At 48.5% G+C, this 16,779-nt stretch overlaps 1 long non-coding RNA gene across 1 annotated transcript; it reads left to right on the top strand.

Moving 5' to 3' along the window:
• The first annotated feature begins 12,413 nt into the window (after positions 1 to 12,413).
• Positions 12,414 to 13,446, top strand: LOC121445171. Its single transcript, XR_005973894.1, has 3 exons — positions 12,414 to 12,572; positions 12,810 to 12,878; positions 13,325 to 13,446. It is a non-coding gene; the product is annotated as an uncharacterized LOC121445171 (long non-coding RNA).
• Positions 13,447 to 16,779: the final 3,333 nt, after the last annotated feature.

Below are 16,779 nucleotides of genomic sequence, written 5' to 3'. Positions count from 1 at the left end.
AATTTTAGAGCTGTAGAAAAACAGCTCTAAAATTTTCAGGCTGTGCAGGCAGGGAAACTAAGGCCCAGAGAGTGGCAGTGTCCAGGTAAGAAGTCAGTGACCGAGTCAGGCACCAGGCTTGCACCCTTTTAAGGACTCGACTCCAACCACAATTGGAACCTCTTGCCAATATTTCTCAACAAATGACAGTACAATGTGACTCATTTTGTGACATTATGCAAATGAAGGAAACAAGACTGAGTGCCCTTCTGTCCAGAGAGCAGGAAATGAAGTCTGTCTGGGGCCGCATGTTCCCAGGGACATACAGTGTCGCAAGGGGTCTCTGGAAGAACCAGGCCTTTGTTCACGGCTGTCTTCACTCAGCTCCTCTCCCCAGCCATGGCTAGCGGGATTGGCACCCAACCCATACCCCCAGCGTCAACCAGAGAATCTCATGAGGACACTTAGGTTGTGTTCTCTGTAGAACTGCCAGCCGAGAATCCATCCCTCTCAACTTTGCCCCCCCTCCCCCACAAGGCAGCATTTACACTCTCTGGAAGAGAGGTTTCTGGCCAATTGGTCCCTCCCTCCCATAAAAAGCAGAGCCATTTGCCACAATGGCCCTTAGATTTTCAGCCGGGAGAAGTGCTGAGTTGGTGCTGTTAGAGATTATTGGGTTTTATTTTTTAGCTCCTTTTTTCCTCTTACAGGATGACTTCATCCTGACTGGAGTGCCCTCTACCCGGGTGGTTCCTGTGAGGGACCGTCTTTGTGCTAGCCTCATGAAGCAAGGGTCAGTGATGGAAACTCTCCTGGCTCTGGCTTCTTTCAATTAGGCGCAACAGTGTTTCACCAGAGTGACTTGCGGTGAGACAGTCCAGAAATGGAGACGTTTATAAGGAGGGTAGTGCTTTCCAGAGAGTAGGAAAGCTGGGGGAGCTCTGAGAGAGCGTCAGACGTGTGCGTGCGTGCGTGCGTGCGTGCGTGTGCACGCAGAGACTGTGGCCCCGGAGAGGCAAAGGCTGTGAGGAAAGGAGGCCAGGTGGCCGCAGCTGGACTACCAGGACTGGAAGCTGGGCCTTAGAGCCGAGCTGGTGTCCTCGGGGTGCCACACCTGTCTTTCGAGATGTCCTCATGCTCCTGATGTAGACCACATACTTGTCTTCCAATTGGGCTGTTGGTTAATGTAGAGATGTCTCAAGGGGCGGGGCTGGGGTGGGGTGGGGGGGTGGTGAGGGGGGGTGTCCAAGACCGAGGGCTGGAGAGATGGCTCAGGGCTGACGAGCTCACATTGCTCCTGCAGAGGACCTGAGTCTGATTCCCAGCACCCGCAGAGGCAGTGCATCGCCATCTCTAACTCCAGTGCCAGGGGAGCTGATGCTCTAGCCTGGGACACCTTTACCATATACACATGTGTGCGCACAGACACGTAGTCATAAACGTAATTTCTAAGGACCGAATGAAAGATGTTGAGTAACTCCTCAGGGAATTTTGAGCACACTCTCCTGGTGGTGGTAGTGGTGGGGGGGAGGGGGATGAGGTGAAGGACGCCTCCCTTTCCTTTCCCTCAGAGCCTACAAGCTCCCTTCGTTTGTGTCAACTGAGCACAGGCCTACCTGACACCCCGGGGCTTCTGCTCTGAGGTGACAGTGACAGGCTAGCCAGGAAGAAGGGACCACTGCCACTCTTGTGGCCCAGAGTTCTCCTAATCACCTGCCACTAGAGACCTTCAAGCCTTCCCTTGCCCCTCCCTTCCCGGCTCCAGCCTGGGTGTTGTGCAAGAGCCAGAGGAATTTGTGATAATGGAGCCACATGCCCAGGCCCAACCCAGGCCCAAGGAACTTGACCTGAAGCAGGAGGGTAAGCAAGAACACTCCTAGCTCCCAGGCCAGAAGGGTGGCCAGCAGCCACAAGGAAACTCCTAGCCCTTCTGGATGCCGCCAAGGAGAGGAGGCTTGCATTCTTATTTATAGCATTGCGCTTGCAGGGGGGGGGGGGGGGGGAGGGGGGGGCTTGCAGAAGAGCTCAATCCTTCTTGAGCTTGGCACATGATTCATTTCCCCCACCCCCACCCTCCACCCCCGGGAGCAGCGGGCCGAGGCAGGGCGTGCGCTCCGGCAGCCTCCGGCCAGCCGCACACTCGGGCCTGCTCGTTTATTTATGGTGCTTTATCAGGGGCTGTGCACCAGGGCGATAAAGTTTATGAAAAGAGGCGGCGTCTCCGGCGGCGGGTTGGGCCCGGGCGCTCCTTTCCCACACTGATTAGGATCAGCCGGGGCTTTGGAAGCGGCAGTTAAGGATCAGGGTGCTGGAAGCTGGCTCTCCTTCCTGCCGCGCCCAGCCAGGCCGGCTGCTGGCCCGCGTGGGTGGGAGGTCCGCGCTGTGACCCGGCACGGGGCGGGCGCAGGGCAGCCTGGAAATCCAGCGCCCAGATCCCAGCTGAAGACGTGGAACGGGACTCAGGCGCCATTTGTCTTCTGAATGCAGCAACTCTGGTCCCGTGGGTTTACTTTTCCACCCACTGGTTCTTTTCCTGATGCCTTTGGGGCCCATCCCATCGGAAGGCTCTAGACTCCACAGCGAGAACGCCTTTAATCGCTTGCAGAGATAAATTCAGGATTACTAGCTCCCGTCTGGCCCCTCTCAAAGTCACAGAGGGTGGATTACAGAGTAACCACAGCCTAGGATTATAAGGCCCCAAAGCAGGCTCTGAGTCTGACGAGTGCCTTATCCTCTCTGACTTCTTTAATCTATGGTGACCTCAGGGAGGTGCTATTCCTAGTCAGAACATTTCAGCAAGAGATAGAAGATGACTCAGAAAGGTAGCCGCTGAACTTAAGTTGGACCTCAGAGACGGGATGTGGCTCAGTGGTGGAGTCCTGGCTCAGGGTTTGATCCCCCAGTACGACACACGAAAAAGTAATCCGAACTTCAGCAAATAGTAGCAGAGCCCACTCAACCTAACTTCTGAATTTCCCGGCCTCTCACTGCCATCCTGCCCGGGAAGGTCACTGAGGTGTCATGGTCTTGAAAAGGGGGGGGGGCATGCCTTCACTGTCCTGTGACTGGTTTAGAATCACCCATGAGATACGATGGCTTTGACTTGTGGGGATGTTCCCAGGGAGACAACTCAGGAAGGAAGACCCCTGAATGTGAGCATCACTTGAGTACCCTATGGGCTGGGGGCCTGGACTAAAGGAGGAGGAGGAAGTAAGCTAAGTCCTACGGTGCTCTGGTTCTCTGTTTCTTGCCGGAGATGGAGACCCAAGGCCACCTGCTGCCTTGCCCTCCGGGAGTCATGTCTTCCTTGCTGTGATGATATTCCTTCAAATCACAAGCCAAAACCAAACCTTTGCTTCGTTAATATTTTGTTGTTGTTGTTGTTGTTGTTGTGTGATGAGTGTTTTTCGTTTTGGTATTTCTAACAAACACAAATAGATGTTCACTAGACACAGTGGTGGGAAGGGAGGAGTTTCAAACAGAGCAAACCCTGCACAGTACTGGCTCTCAGAGCCAGTTCGTTCACCTTTCACTTCTCCAAGGAGTAGGAGGGCAGAAGGGCCAGTGGGGTTGTCGTCATAGCCTGCTTCCTTGATCTTGAATGTTCTGCACACAGCTACTGAAATCCCACCACCTCAACCATCTGGTAACAACCTGATTTCCTCCTCCTCACTCTCCTAGGCCCACTCCTTCTCCCCCTGACAGAAACTAAAGTCAGTCCTTCCTTTTACCTCCCTCATGCCAAGCCTGCCTCTCTGCCCGAGAGTCCTGTGGGGTTGGGCTCCACCTGCCTGTGTTGCTAGACTACCCTGTCCCAATCCTTCTCTTGCCGCTTTCTTTCACCCCAGACCTGGTTTTCTATTCTGTACACAAGAGGTGCTTGATAACTGTGGTTAGTGAACATACAGGGGCGTGTGTGGTGGTGGCGGGAGGGGGGCGTCTCATCTCACAGGGATCTTATTTATTATCCCTTCATGAATTTCAAAACCAGGCAGCCTCAGAACATTCATTTGTGTCTCCACCAGGGGAAACCTGGAGGGCTCTGCCAAGAGAACACAAAGAGTAGAACAGGCCTAGCAACCATGCTGGCTGAGGCTAAGTAACCCAAGCTGCTAGCCCCTAAAAATCCCTCCAGACATGAAGCAGGATTAGTTGCGGGGCCTGGACCTAGCGACGAGTCAACAAACGGAAGTCATGTTGCCCTAGTTATGGGGGAGAGTGTTGTGAGGGCTCTGAGCCAGGCCAGTCATTGTGCAATCCACCCTGCATGCAGCAAAGCATTCCACGGAGCCAGGGCATGTTGGACATTTGACTCTACAGGGTACAGCACCAGCGATGGGCACTTTCCGGCTCCATCGCTAAGGGGTTTTGTTTTGTTCTTTGTTTTGAATTTTTTTAAACTAGATTTTTTAGAAGATTGATTGGAAAAGTAATATATAAATATACTTTTAAAAGTAGAATGAGAGGCTGGAGAGATGGCTCAGCAGTTCAGAGCAGTGGCTGCTCTCCTAGAGGACCGGGGAATGAATTACCAGCATCCACGTGGTAGCTCATAATTGTCTGTAACTCCATTTCCAAGACTTTTTATACCTTGTTTTGGCCTCTGTGGGTATCAGGCATGAACAAGGCATACAGACATACATGTAGAGAAAAGATTCATTAAAAAAAGAAGTTTTGATTTGATAGGAGTCAAGCCACTAATGAAGTAAAATAAAGTTAAAATAATTCCAGCACTTGGGAGGCAGGAGCAGACCTCTGTGTTCTCTATGAGTTTAAGGACAGCTTGGTTAGTTTACATTGCAACTTCTGGGTCAGCAAAGGCTACAGAGTAAGACCATGCCTTTAAAAAAGAAAGAGTCAAAGAGGTATACAAAGAAAATTCTACTCCCAATCGTGTACAACTAAATTAGTCATCTCCCTTCAAGGTATCCAAGGTTCAGCCATCACTGGGGACTTTTTCAGAGCTGGGAATGTAGCTTAGTTTAAAGAGTATTTTCCTAGCAGGAGTGAAGTCCCGGGTTCGATTTCCAAGTCCGTGTAAAACCAGGCACAACGGCACACACCTGTCATGAGCACTCAGGAGATAGAGGCAGAGAGTTGGTTGGAAATTCAAGGTCATCCTCAGCTCCATGATGAGTTTGAGGCAAACGTAGGCTCTGTCATATACCCCTTCCTATTGCCTCTCTCTTTCTAATAATAATCTCTTTATCAAAGATTTTATATGCATATATATATAATATTTTGTATTTTTATGACAATTTCAAATGGTTATTATGACGCTAACAGATTTGTAGGCAATGTTTATGTGATGATCACTGGTGTTCTGGAAATGAGGATTACGGTCCATTGGTTTTGAAAATCCTAGTCTTACATATTCCGAATGATGCTAAGTGTTAAGCCATTGTGGACGACTATGCTCTGAACCTCTCCCATACACCTAGACAAGGCAGATGTGAAGAAAAGGACAGTCAAAGGAAGATCCAAGGGACCACAGTTGGCCACAACGTGGATGGGTACCGATAAGCCATTTTAGTAAGGGCCAAGGATGACGCCCGTGAAGATAACTGATGCCAATACAGCAATTATTTGGTGGGTAGAGGATCACTGAAGCATTTATAAATGTTCTGTAGTTACTCTGCTATATCACATTTGGGGAAGAAGGAGTCATGGGGAGGAGGAGGAGAAGCAAAATGTCCTTGTGCAATGACAAAGTAGTAGAGCCACAGTGCAACCAGGAGCATCCAGTCCAGAGAAGGGAAGGATACAAAGAGGCTTACTGATTGAGGCATAGCAAAGTCAGTTCAATCCACTTACATTCTCAAGGACCAATGACCTTCCAGAGGGTACTGTACTTCACAGTCTTCCTAGAGCAAAGGCTGGCTAGGTCCAGGAGTTTTTCCCAGTATCCCCAGCGGCCTGCTCCTATGGGGCTGTCCAGTCATTTGGAGACTCTGTCTCTTTCCGTGTTGTTTGATGGTCCAGTATCTGAGCTCCCAGCCCCTCCCCTCCACACTGTGCTTCACACAAGACCTCACTTTCAGGGTGGTGGTGCGCACGCCTTTAATCCCAGCACTCGGGAGGCAGAGGCAGGTGGATCTCTGTGAGTTCGAGGCCAGCCTGGTCTACAAGAGCTAGTTCCAGGACAGGCTCCAAAACCACAGAGAAACCCTGTCTAAAAAAAAGACCTCACTAAGCAGTCTTTCCAATTCTTTCCTGTAGTCTCATTGCTCCCCAATGGGACTCAGAAGTCCAAAGCCTATGTGAACAAAAGATACTCAAAAAAGTTGTTCTTCGTTCTTCCCCAGCATCTAAGGCTGTCTCCTCGATTAACTAGGGCTTCTGTCTCCTGTCCCACAGCACAGGCTGCTTCCCAGGAGACCAGGGCCCCGCACACAGCTGTCAGACATGCTCAGACATGTCAGAACCCAGCTCAGGTTCAGCCGAGGCGCTAGATTTGCCCTAATAATAACCAGCAAGTGTTCAGATATTCTGAGGATTGATTCTAATGAGTTATTCCACGACGAAGGTCAAATGGGAGGCTCTGTAAGAGGGAAGGATTTTAGCCAATGAAAAAGGCTTTCTCTCCTTCTTTCCTTTTTCCCCTCTTTCTTCCCTTCCTCCCTGTATTTGTTTTTTCTTTGGAACAGTCACAGAGATTGAACCTCAGGTCTCATGCCTGCTGGGCGCTGGGGTATATCCCTCCTCCCTCTTCCCTCCTTCACTTCTATCCCTTTGTCTTAACACCAGGATCCACCAGGTTGGCTTTGAAGCCACTCTGCAGCCCAGACAGGCCTGAACTTGTTCTCCCCCATATCAGCCTTTCAAGTAGCTGGGGTTATAGACTTGTGCCCCCTGACCTGGCCAAGAGTTTCCTATATCAGCACGATAATGAGGCAAGGTATTCATTTAGTGTCTTCCTTGGGTGAAATCTAGTCTTGCTTGTTCTTGGAACTGTTGGAGTAAACCGAGGAAGCCCAGTTTTACAACAGAAAGCTCTTGGTCCTTTCCTTAGTTCGCGCTACATAACAGTTCCGTGTAGTTCCCCCTCTGCCACACACACATTTTCCTTGTCTTAAACCTTTACACCTGCAGACAACCGAGCTAATGAACAAGCGGTGAACAGATATGAATGAGAAAGGACGGACATCGGGTTGCCTTGTTGCCCTTCTTAAAGGATGTGTTAAAATTCTTCTTGGTTCACAGGACAGGAAGAAACAGGCCATTATTCCCTGGTGTTCCTCGTGTTTTGGAAAGCACGCTGTGACATTTAGTCCTCTGTCACCGGAGCACACTTGAGTGCTATATTGTAGTCTGGGGGGGTGGGGGGGTGAGGGACTGCCTTCCTCCCCCTTCACCCCTCCCCTCTGCTGTTTGCGTCGTGGCCTGGACTGACTCCCCACCTCTTCCAGGCTAAAGATAACCTCTTCATCTGGGGTATCCACCCACAGGCTAAATTTATTCACAAGGGTGAGTTGGGGCTACCCTGACTTGTGACTCTAGGCAAGTATGAGGGGACTCTCAGGCAACTTGAGAGGTCTAATGGAGGGAGAAGTGGGGGGGTTGGGGAATGAAAGATACAGAGATTAATGGGAAGCTGCCAAAAAGACTTCAGAGAAAGAGGGCCACACCCGTGACACACTGTGATTTGAGAATAAGCCTGTGAGCCTGAAGGATTTGACTGCTCCCAGCGAAGGGCTCTTAGCTGCCAGTTATACCGTTACTGTAATACAATCCCAGAAGGAAAAGCCCAGTGTTAATCGGGGCTCAAGAAGTCAGTGGACTTGATGTACAGAATGGGGTATTTAATTTTATGATGTGGCTATGGGTTACATGGGAGACTAATAAAAGAACTCCATAAAACATGGCTTGCAGCAATGGGGTTACAGCTTCTGCCAGAGGGGCAACTTGGCTCAGAAGTGGTTTCAGACTGGAGCTGCTCTCTGGCTGGTATGTGCTACTGTGGTCACTCTGGTTCTTTTTTTTTTTTTTTTTTTTTTTTTTTTTTTTTGGTTTTTCGAGACAGGGTTTCTCTGTGGTTTTGGAGCCTGTCCTGGAACTAGCTCAACTGCAATCCTTCTGTGCCCATTGTTAAGGAACTACGGCTCTCAGCTTCCCTGACAGCTGACCTGCTGCCCTAAATGGTCTCCCCAGACATGCTCACGATCCAGCCAGCAGATACAGAGAGCCTGCACACCCAGCCCTACACGGTGTCTCTAATGCCACATTCCTCTCGAGAGAGCAGTACCTCTGCAGAATTGCTTGCTTGCCCTTTAAATATCACCCATCCTGCAAGCATGTTCTCCTGTGGCTGGGTCTTCCAGATGCCCGTGGGACAGATCAGCGACACAGGTCCCAAGACTGTCTTGCACCAATCCCTCAGCACCTATAGACTTTCTTGAGGAGCGCTGCAAGGACACACCCAATCTTTCCCTTGATTCATACTTGGCAACCTTGAAGGGAGCTTTAACAGGCCTGGAGATGACCTCAGGGCAGAGGAACACTTGGAAAGAAACAGAAAAATTTGCCTAATGTTGCCCAACTGAGGTTGCCTTACAGTTGGAATCAGAAAGATGCTTGCAACATCCTGAACTCTTTTTATAGCCAGCACAGACCTTTCTTTCAGGAGACTGACAACTCCTTCTGGGCCAAACCCTTTGCCAGGGAGCATAGCTCCTTAGAAAATACTGCTGTGTGAACCAGCAGGGCCCAAGACGTTAAAGAGCGTCAGATGTGAGCCCTTCTGTTGAGCAGAAATCTCGTACAACTTGAACTTCAGTCTCCAGTCTGGATCAAATTGTAAGTCCAAGGTCAGCCACAGCACAGCAGGGCTATCTATACCACACACAGTATTGTCCAGTGAACAGAGAATGGATTTAGCCAACAAGCGTGTGTTGACCAGCTCCTAAGTGCTAGGCAACAGACCTGGTGCTGGAGTCCATATGAACAGGAAGTGGTTCTGTTCTGAGAGGGCACAGGGAACTTGTGCTCTCATGGGATGGTGGGAGGAGACCTAGGGACCTGGGCTGATGATCATTGCCTTCAAATTTTGTTCTAAGCCCAGGTCCATCCTGGGTAGGGTCCACCCTGGGTGACTCTGGGTAAGAAGCATCTGTCTCTAGTCCTCGTTGGCCACCAGAGGTTACCAAAAGCCTGCGAGGCCACTGAGAAGATGAGGCCTCATTTTACATACTCTGAGATGGAAACACCAAGCTCTGCTTACCGTCTCCTTCATTCTGCTCTCTGACAACTCCTAGGAGAGTCACGTGTCTACGCCTGATGTGCTTCCCTGAGTGAACAATGGGACAGAATAACTCTTTCGTCTTTCATTAGTAAGTATTAGATGATGTAGACAAGAAAAAGAAAGGTAAGTTTTTATAACTTAGCACCCAGTGATAGTAGTGTGGGGTTGATCCTTGCAAACATTTTTTTAAAATATACCTATAGATGTGGGAGACATACACACAGAACATATCTGTACATACTGCCTTTTAAACCACTTATTTTCCTTATAAACACAATTTTGATTTTTAATTACATATGTACATCCATTTATGTGTGTGTGTGTGTGTACATGCATCTTACATGCACAACCGTAGCACAATATACATGTAGAGGTCAGAGAACGATTGTAGGAGTTGGTCCTTTCCTTCTACCATGTGGGCCCTGAAGTATGAGCTAAGGTTGTCAGGCTTGGAGGCACACCCCTTCACTCACTGAGCCATCTTACTGGCCCATAAACACAATTTTAAAGTAAATCCAATGAGCCCAGGATATTTCTCTAAAGATTTTTCTCCCAAGAAACCAGAGGAGAATGGAAGTTAAATCATGTCAGTTGTGAATGAGGAGCCAGCCAGGGTGAGCAGATCAAGCGTGCTCTTTATAGTAAAAGACATATTGTGGGCTGTCTAGGTTTTGTTAGCTTAGAAGATTTGCTGCCTTCATCCTCGGCTTGAGCCTGATAGTTAGTCCTCCTGATGGAAAGATGGCGGCAGGTCGTGGAGAAGCGAGAGTGTGTTGGAGCTTTTGTGGCTATGACAAGACACCTGACAGAAAAACTGAAGTGCAGGAGATGAATTTTAGTTCAGGGATACAGAGGTTTCGGTCCGTAGTTCCTGGGTCTGTCGGGTCTGGGCCTGTGATGAGGCAGTACATCTTGGCAGTGTGTGACAGAGCCTGCTCACTTCATGGCAGACAGGAAGCAGAGTGAGAGAATGGGACCGATAGGCATGACAGTCAAAGGCAGATTCGCTTCTCCCAGCTCCCCAAAAGAGTGCCACCAGCTGGGGACCAAGCATTCTACACATGAGCCCAGGGGAGCGGAGCATTTAATATTTATACTGTTACAGAAGGCTATCCGGGCTTTGATGGAGCTGTGGAGTAAAGCTTTCTTCCCTGGGTACCAGTGCCTGGCAAGCTTAGGGCTGATGCTCACTGTGGTGAGACCTGTGTGTGGCCCCTTCTCATTCATGACCCTAGAGAAAAGAACAGTCATCATCTGTGCTGGACCGTCTTCCCTAACTCAGCGGAGAAGCTGAACGTGGAGAGTCAGGGGAGCCCCTCATCCTGATGTCTCGACAGGGACTGGAGGGCCCTGTGTGCTGCTGTCCTGTATGCTGTGGTGTTTTAAAAGAGAATGGCCCCCATGGGCTCATCTGTTTGAATACTTGGCCCCCAACTGGTAGACCTGCCTTGGAAGGGTCAAGGCGAGGCCCTGTTGGAGGAGGTGTGTCATCATGGATGAACCGTGAGTTTTAAAAGACTCTCACCATCCCCAGCGGGCTCTCTGCCCCCTGTTTGTGGATCAAGGCCTGAGCTTTCAGCCGTTCTCGCTGCCCTGCCTTGGCTCAGCCATCGTGGGCTCTAACCCTCTGAAACCATAAGCCCAGTCAAATGCTCTCTCTTCTAAGTTGTCTTGCTCATGGGCTGGAGTGTTTGCTCCGTGCTTAGAGGCCCTTGTTATTGTGAAAGACACGGGTGCGACTGCCAGCGGTCACATGGAGGCTGGCCCTCTCCCTGGGTGTCATGCACACATGTGGCGCACAGATGAACAAGCAGGCAAACACTCATAAAATAATGAAAATAAATCCAAAAACATTTTTTTTTAAAAAAAAGTTGCCTTGGTTATGGTCTTTTATCACAAGAATAGAAAAGTGACTAAGATACCTTTCTATTCTGGCAGGGTTTTCATGGCTACGGAACCTCAGGGGCTGAGCTGCAGAGGGCAGTGATGCATCTATGGGACTCATCAGGCCAGCAAGGAAGAAGAGAAACTAGCAAAAAAAAAAACAACATACCAGGCAATGGTAGCACACACCTTTAATCCCAGCGCTCTGGAGGCAAAGGCAGGAGGATCTCTGTGAGTTCGAGGCCAGCCTGATTTGCAGAGCTAGTTTCAGGACAGTCAGAGCTAACAGGGAAAGCTTGTTTTAGAAAAACAAATAAATAAAAAGCGTCCTAGAACTCAAGTGAGAAATGAACTCAAATAATGCACTGGATGAGTTAAAAGAAGTGGTTGGAAAACCAAATGCAAAAGCATCCAAATTGTAGGAACCACATTCAAAGAGATAGAACTCAAGAGACCAAAGCCAGGGTGAACTGGCTCTAGGGGACCTAAGACGTCAATATGGAGTCACAGAAGAAAAAGAAAAATGAGCGGGTTAAGAGGGAAAAACTAAACCGAGTAGGGAAGATAATCTCCCTGACTTGGGCCTGATATTTACGTGTTTAGTGCTCAGCCTGTAGTCCAAGCTGGCATTGAATTCACCCTGTAGCCCAGGCTGACCTCCAACCTTCTGCACCAGCTCCCTGAATGCTAGAATCATCACGCAGAAGAGCTCCTGGGATACCCAGAGCTGAAAGCCATGTCCTCAAACTCATTCAGGACATCATTGAACAGCAGGTGTGAAAAGAAGGTCATGCAACCTTTTACACCAAGGGAACATAATCACAAAGAAAGAGGAGATTGTGTCAGAACATCTCCCCTCTCTCCCTTCCAACCGTGGGAGCCAGAGGGAATGCTGCTTGCAAAATACAAAAATCAGCCAAAATTCCCTCTACTGGGCAGGGCAGGAGTGTGAATGAGTGTGTGCGCGGCTATGTGTGTGTTGTGTAAGGTTAAAGTTGTCTTACATGGAATTCGTCCTGCCATCCCACCCCAGAGCTGACCAGTTGGTAAGGATGTTGCCCCAGGTAAGGGCGCAGACCTGGCTGAGACTGTCTCTTGGAGCTTAAGGCAATTCCTGGAAGGGATTTGTGCACACTCAGCAGCTGGAGGGGGTGGGACGGGACACTCAGCGCCCTTCTCAGTGTAACATGGTCTTGTGCCGTATGTATGCAGATGTTACCATGTGCTGGGATTTTCCACAGAGAGGTAAGGGCTCTGATCTGTAGATTTTTACTGATTTTCTTATTTTGTTTGTTCGAGACAGGGTTTCTCCATGTAGCCTTGGTTCTCCTGGAATTGCTCTGTAGACCAGGCTGGCCTCGAACTCACAGAGATCCTCTGTCTCCCGAGTGCTGCCTCCGCATTCACCACCACGACTCGTTTACTGATTTTCCGTGGTAGAAAGATCACCATCATGATGGATATCCAGGTACTCGTGTGTTGTTGTGGAGCAGAGCACTGTATTGCCGGTGAGTGTCTGGGCAGGCTAGGTATTTCACTGAGCCTAAGATGGCATCAGAGAGTTGTGAGAGACAGGCCGACTTAAACATCTCCCTCACTAGGAGCCCTTGAGCTCCTCCGTTCGCCCCACTCCGTTTTTCGGCTACCTTTTATCCAGCCTCGGGTCCTTATCCCCTCCCTGACACCGACTGGTGTGTTCCTTCAGGCAGCACTCGCTGAGGAATCGCAGACTCTTGTTCGCGGAAGGTCTGTCAGAACCGGAAGCTTCTTCTCGGTGGGTAGCTGTGGTGACCAATGAACAGCCAACTTTATGGAGGAGGCTAGCAGGAAACAGTCTTTGCTTGAGGGACATGCGGTCTTTGGCGCAGAGACAGACCTCCCGACAGGTTATGGCTCTTTGACTTCTGTGTGTGATACTGCTGTATCCCCATGCCCACAGAAAGGCTAATTATAGTTATTTCAAAGGCCCCAAGGGGAGGAATTGATGGACTCCAGACTTTCAAACCAACAGGCCCAGAGGCGGGAGACAGGACAGGAATGCAGGGCGGTTATGAATGAGACCTTCTCCAAAGGCTTTCTTCTTTTTACCCAAGGTTTTGTTCGGGTTTTTTTTTTTTTTTTTTTTTTTTTTTTTTTTTTGCGAGAAAAGGAGAAACGTAGATTAAAAACCAAAAGCAAAACCCAAACCCAATTCTACTAACAAACTCTTTTATTTGTCAGGGTCCTGTTAATTCACCCTGTGACCGTGAGGTATCAGACGTTGAAGCCATCTCCTCTCACATCCATCAGCGTGCAGGAACCCGTCACTCATCCATCAGTGAGCAGGAGCACGTCACACATCCATCAGCGTGCAGGAACCCGTCACTCATCCATCAGTGAGCAGGAGCACGTCACACGTCCATCAGCGTGCAGGAACCCGTCACTCATCCATCAGTGAGCAGGAGCACGTCACACGTCCATCAGCGTGCAGGAGCACGTCACACGTCCATCAGCGCACAGAAGCACACACCCAGGAAGGCAGGAAGCTCCCAGCATCCTAGACCAAGTGAAGCAACAAGAACCTTGACCTGGCTAGGAAATGAGCCGTGCTTTGGCTTCCCAGCAAGCGCGACCCTGGAATGCAGGCATGAATCCCAGGAATCCTCCAGTCACACAAATGGCGTGCCTAGGAACCTGTCTCAGGAGCCTCTGTGAGCTCACCCAGCATGCTGGCGTAGGCACTGAAGCAATAGCTTCCAAATTCATTTGGGTCAAGCCTCTTTTCTCCTGGTTTCACGTTTCGTGTCTTCAAACGAATTATATTAGATTTCTTGGGCACCCTTATAAATTTCTGTGAATATGTACTTGTCTAGAATACTAAATTTCAGGGTTTTTTTACCCCCCCCCCCCGGGTCTGACCTCTTAATTACCTGTTTGTAGTTAGTTAAGGTTGGCTGTGTGTGGTTTTGACATTCTGCCCTTTCTCCACCTCCGCTGACTGATGAGTGAAACTCGAACCCAGGGTCATGCGTACAATGAGCATGCCTTCTTCCCCTGAGTTATAACGCAGTACGAACTATGTGAGAACCACTCTGTTTGGGCCTCTAGTCCTCTTTGGAAGTGCTTGTGTGTGTTTCTATATGGACGCTAACATTGGGAGAGATTTTTTTCTAAAAGAAAGTTCTTGACATACTGAATTTGACACAAAAAAAAAAAAATACTTAAAAAAAAGTCTGCGGCTCTATGGCACCCGGCAGAGTTGCAGGTGCATTGCCCTTTGGGGGTGGGGGGGGGGCTGTGTTGGTTACCTCTTCTCTTTAGCCCAGCAGTGGTGGCACATGCAGACAGAGGTAGGCGAATCTCTGAGTTCAAGGACAGCCTGGTCTACAGCACTAGTTCCGGGACAGCTAGGGATGTTACACAGAGAAACCCCGTCTCGAAAAACAAAGCAAAATAAAAATTTAGTTTATGGGGCTGTAGAGATGACTCAACAATTAAGAGCACTGACTGCTCTTCCAGGGGACCTAGGTTCAATCCCCAACAACCCATAAGGCAGCTCACAACTGTCTGTAACTTCAAGATCTGACACTTTTAAAAAGCTTTATATATATGTATATATATACACATATATATATATATATATATATATATATATATATATATATAATTTTGTGGGGGGACGGGGTTGTGCTCATGAGCATTCAGGGAGACCAGAGGCACTGGAACCCTGAAAGTTGCCTGATGAGGGTGCTGGGAACCAAACTCAGCTCCTCCGGAAGAGCAGCCTGTGCCTGTTACCTGCTGAGATATCTTTGCAGGTCCCTTTCATGGATATTTGATGGAAGGAATGAGGAGCCCATTAGGAAACATTCATATATTTATCTATTTAAAATCTTCAATTACTGTATTTTCTATTCTACCGGTATTATATGACTCAAGGGCTATTGTACTTTATAGTATGGAAGCAACAGGGGCAGGGTTGGAAGAGGTTATTTGTTTGGTTTGATCCTAAGGGAAGGCGCTTCTGAACTGTTTTTAGAGGAGAGTATTTCTCCAGGAAATACCACAACCTACTCCTGACTTAAAGGAAAAGCCCTAGGCTAAGGTGAAGCTCTGCCATCACTGGCTGCTCCTGCATCCAAACATCATCTCTCTGCAAACAGCTGCGGCTCTTCTTCATTGTGGACACAAGATTGGACTTAGGATGAGAGATGATGTGACCGAGATTGTCGGAGAGTGCTGCTGCCCAGCAAAATGTGTGCAGATGAAGGGGCATGGGCACTCAGGATCCCAGCAGCCATACTCACTGCTATCTGCCCTCTGGTCTGACATTCCTGTGTCTCCATTTGTTTTTCTATAAACCCATGGAGAAGGTATCATTCAAGGAAGTTCTGCTAGATCTCAAAATGAGTAGCAAGAAACCGCTAGGCTAGTGAGGCTGTGGGATAGCCCTCTGGTATGTCTATTAGAAATAATTTCCAACACTAGATATGTGGATGCACATCTGTAATCCCAGATATTTAGGTGGCTGAGGCAGGGGGATTCAGAGTTTGGGTCCAGTCTGGGCAATTTAGCAAGAGCCTGTCTCAAAGTAAAATAAAGGAGGAATGCTTGTATTTGCTGCAGGTTTTCTCTATCTCTGTCCTTGTGCATAGCTGGTGTGGTGGTTTGATAGCAATGGTCTAGACTCAGGTGTTTGAAGATTTGGTCCATAGGGGGTGGCACTATGAGGAGGTGTGGCTATGTTGGAGAAACTGTGTCATGAGGGGGTGGGCTTTGAGGTTTCAGAAGCTCAGATCAATTCACTTCCTGCTGCCTGTGGAGCCAGATGTAGAACTTTCAGCTTTTTCTCCAGCACCATGTCTGTCTGCATGCTGCTTCCCATCTTGATGATAATGGATTAAGCCTTTGAGACTGTAAGCCAATCCCAGCTCAATGTTTTCCTTTATAAGAGTTGCTGTGGTCGTGGTAACTAAGAAAGTTGGCCTGGCCTTTTGGCTCCAATTCAGTTCGCAGCCCCTGTGTGGATTCCGCCCCTCTCTATTCCCTGCATGAACACACGCGAGTGGCTGCATAGCACAATTATAAAAGGTTTACACATCCAGTTTAAAAGTTTGGAAATACATGCAAGTATAAAATTATCTGTACTCCCATTACCCAGCAATAGCTACTGTTAACTTTTCTTTTTCTTTCTCTAATTTTAGTTTCCTTTTTCCTTGTTGGTGGAGGTCAAACCCAGGGTCCCATGTTTGACAGGCAAGTGCACGACCATTGAGTTACAGTCACAGCCTCATATTCTAGTTTATTGATTTTTGAAGCTTTTTTAAAATCTATGCATCTATGTGCCTACTTTAGAACATTCTATATGACATGTTTGTTTATTTGTTTAAGAAACATTTTATTTGGAGATCGTTGTGGATTTGCATGTAATTCTAAGACACAATACAGAGAGATCTTATAAACTCTTCCCTCAGCTTTCTCCAATGGCAGCATCTTCTGTAATTATGTAAAATATCCTAACTAAGAATCGATACCGATAAATTTCTGGGGCTTTATTCACAGTCTTGCAGGTATTTGTGTGTATGTGTGTGTGGGTGTGTTTACTTTTGTAAGAGTTATCCCTTGTCCTGACTGACCACCTCTAACATAAGTTATCACTACACCTAACGGTGACCCTCCACATATCTTTCTTCGGC

This window comes from Microtus oregoni, unplaced genomic scaffold (genome assembly GCF_018167655.1).
Source record: "Microtus oregoni isolate MIOR12 unplaced genomic scaffold, Mior012 000162F_ref0000463, whole genome shotgun sequence".
Classification (NCBI taxonomy): domain Eukaryota; kingdom Metazoa; phylum Chordata; class Mammalia; order Rodentia; family Cricetidae; genus Microtus; species Microtus oregoni.
Note: the sequence above shows the minus strand (reverse complement) of the source record. Positions and strands in the feature narration are given on the sequence as shown.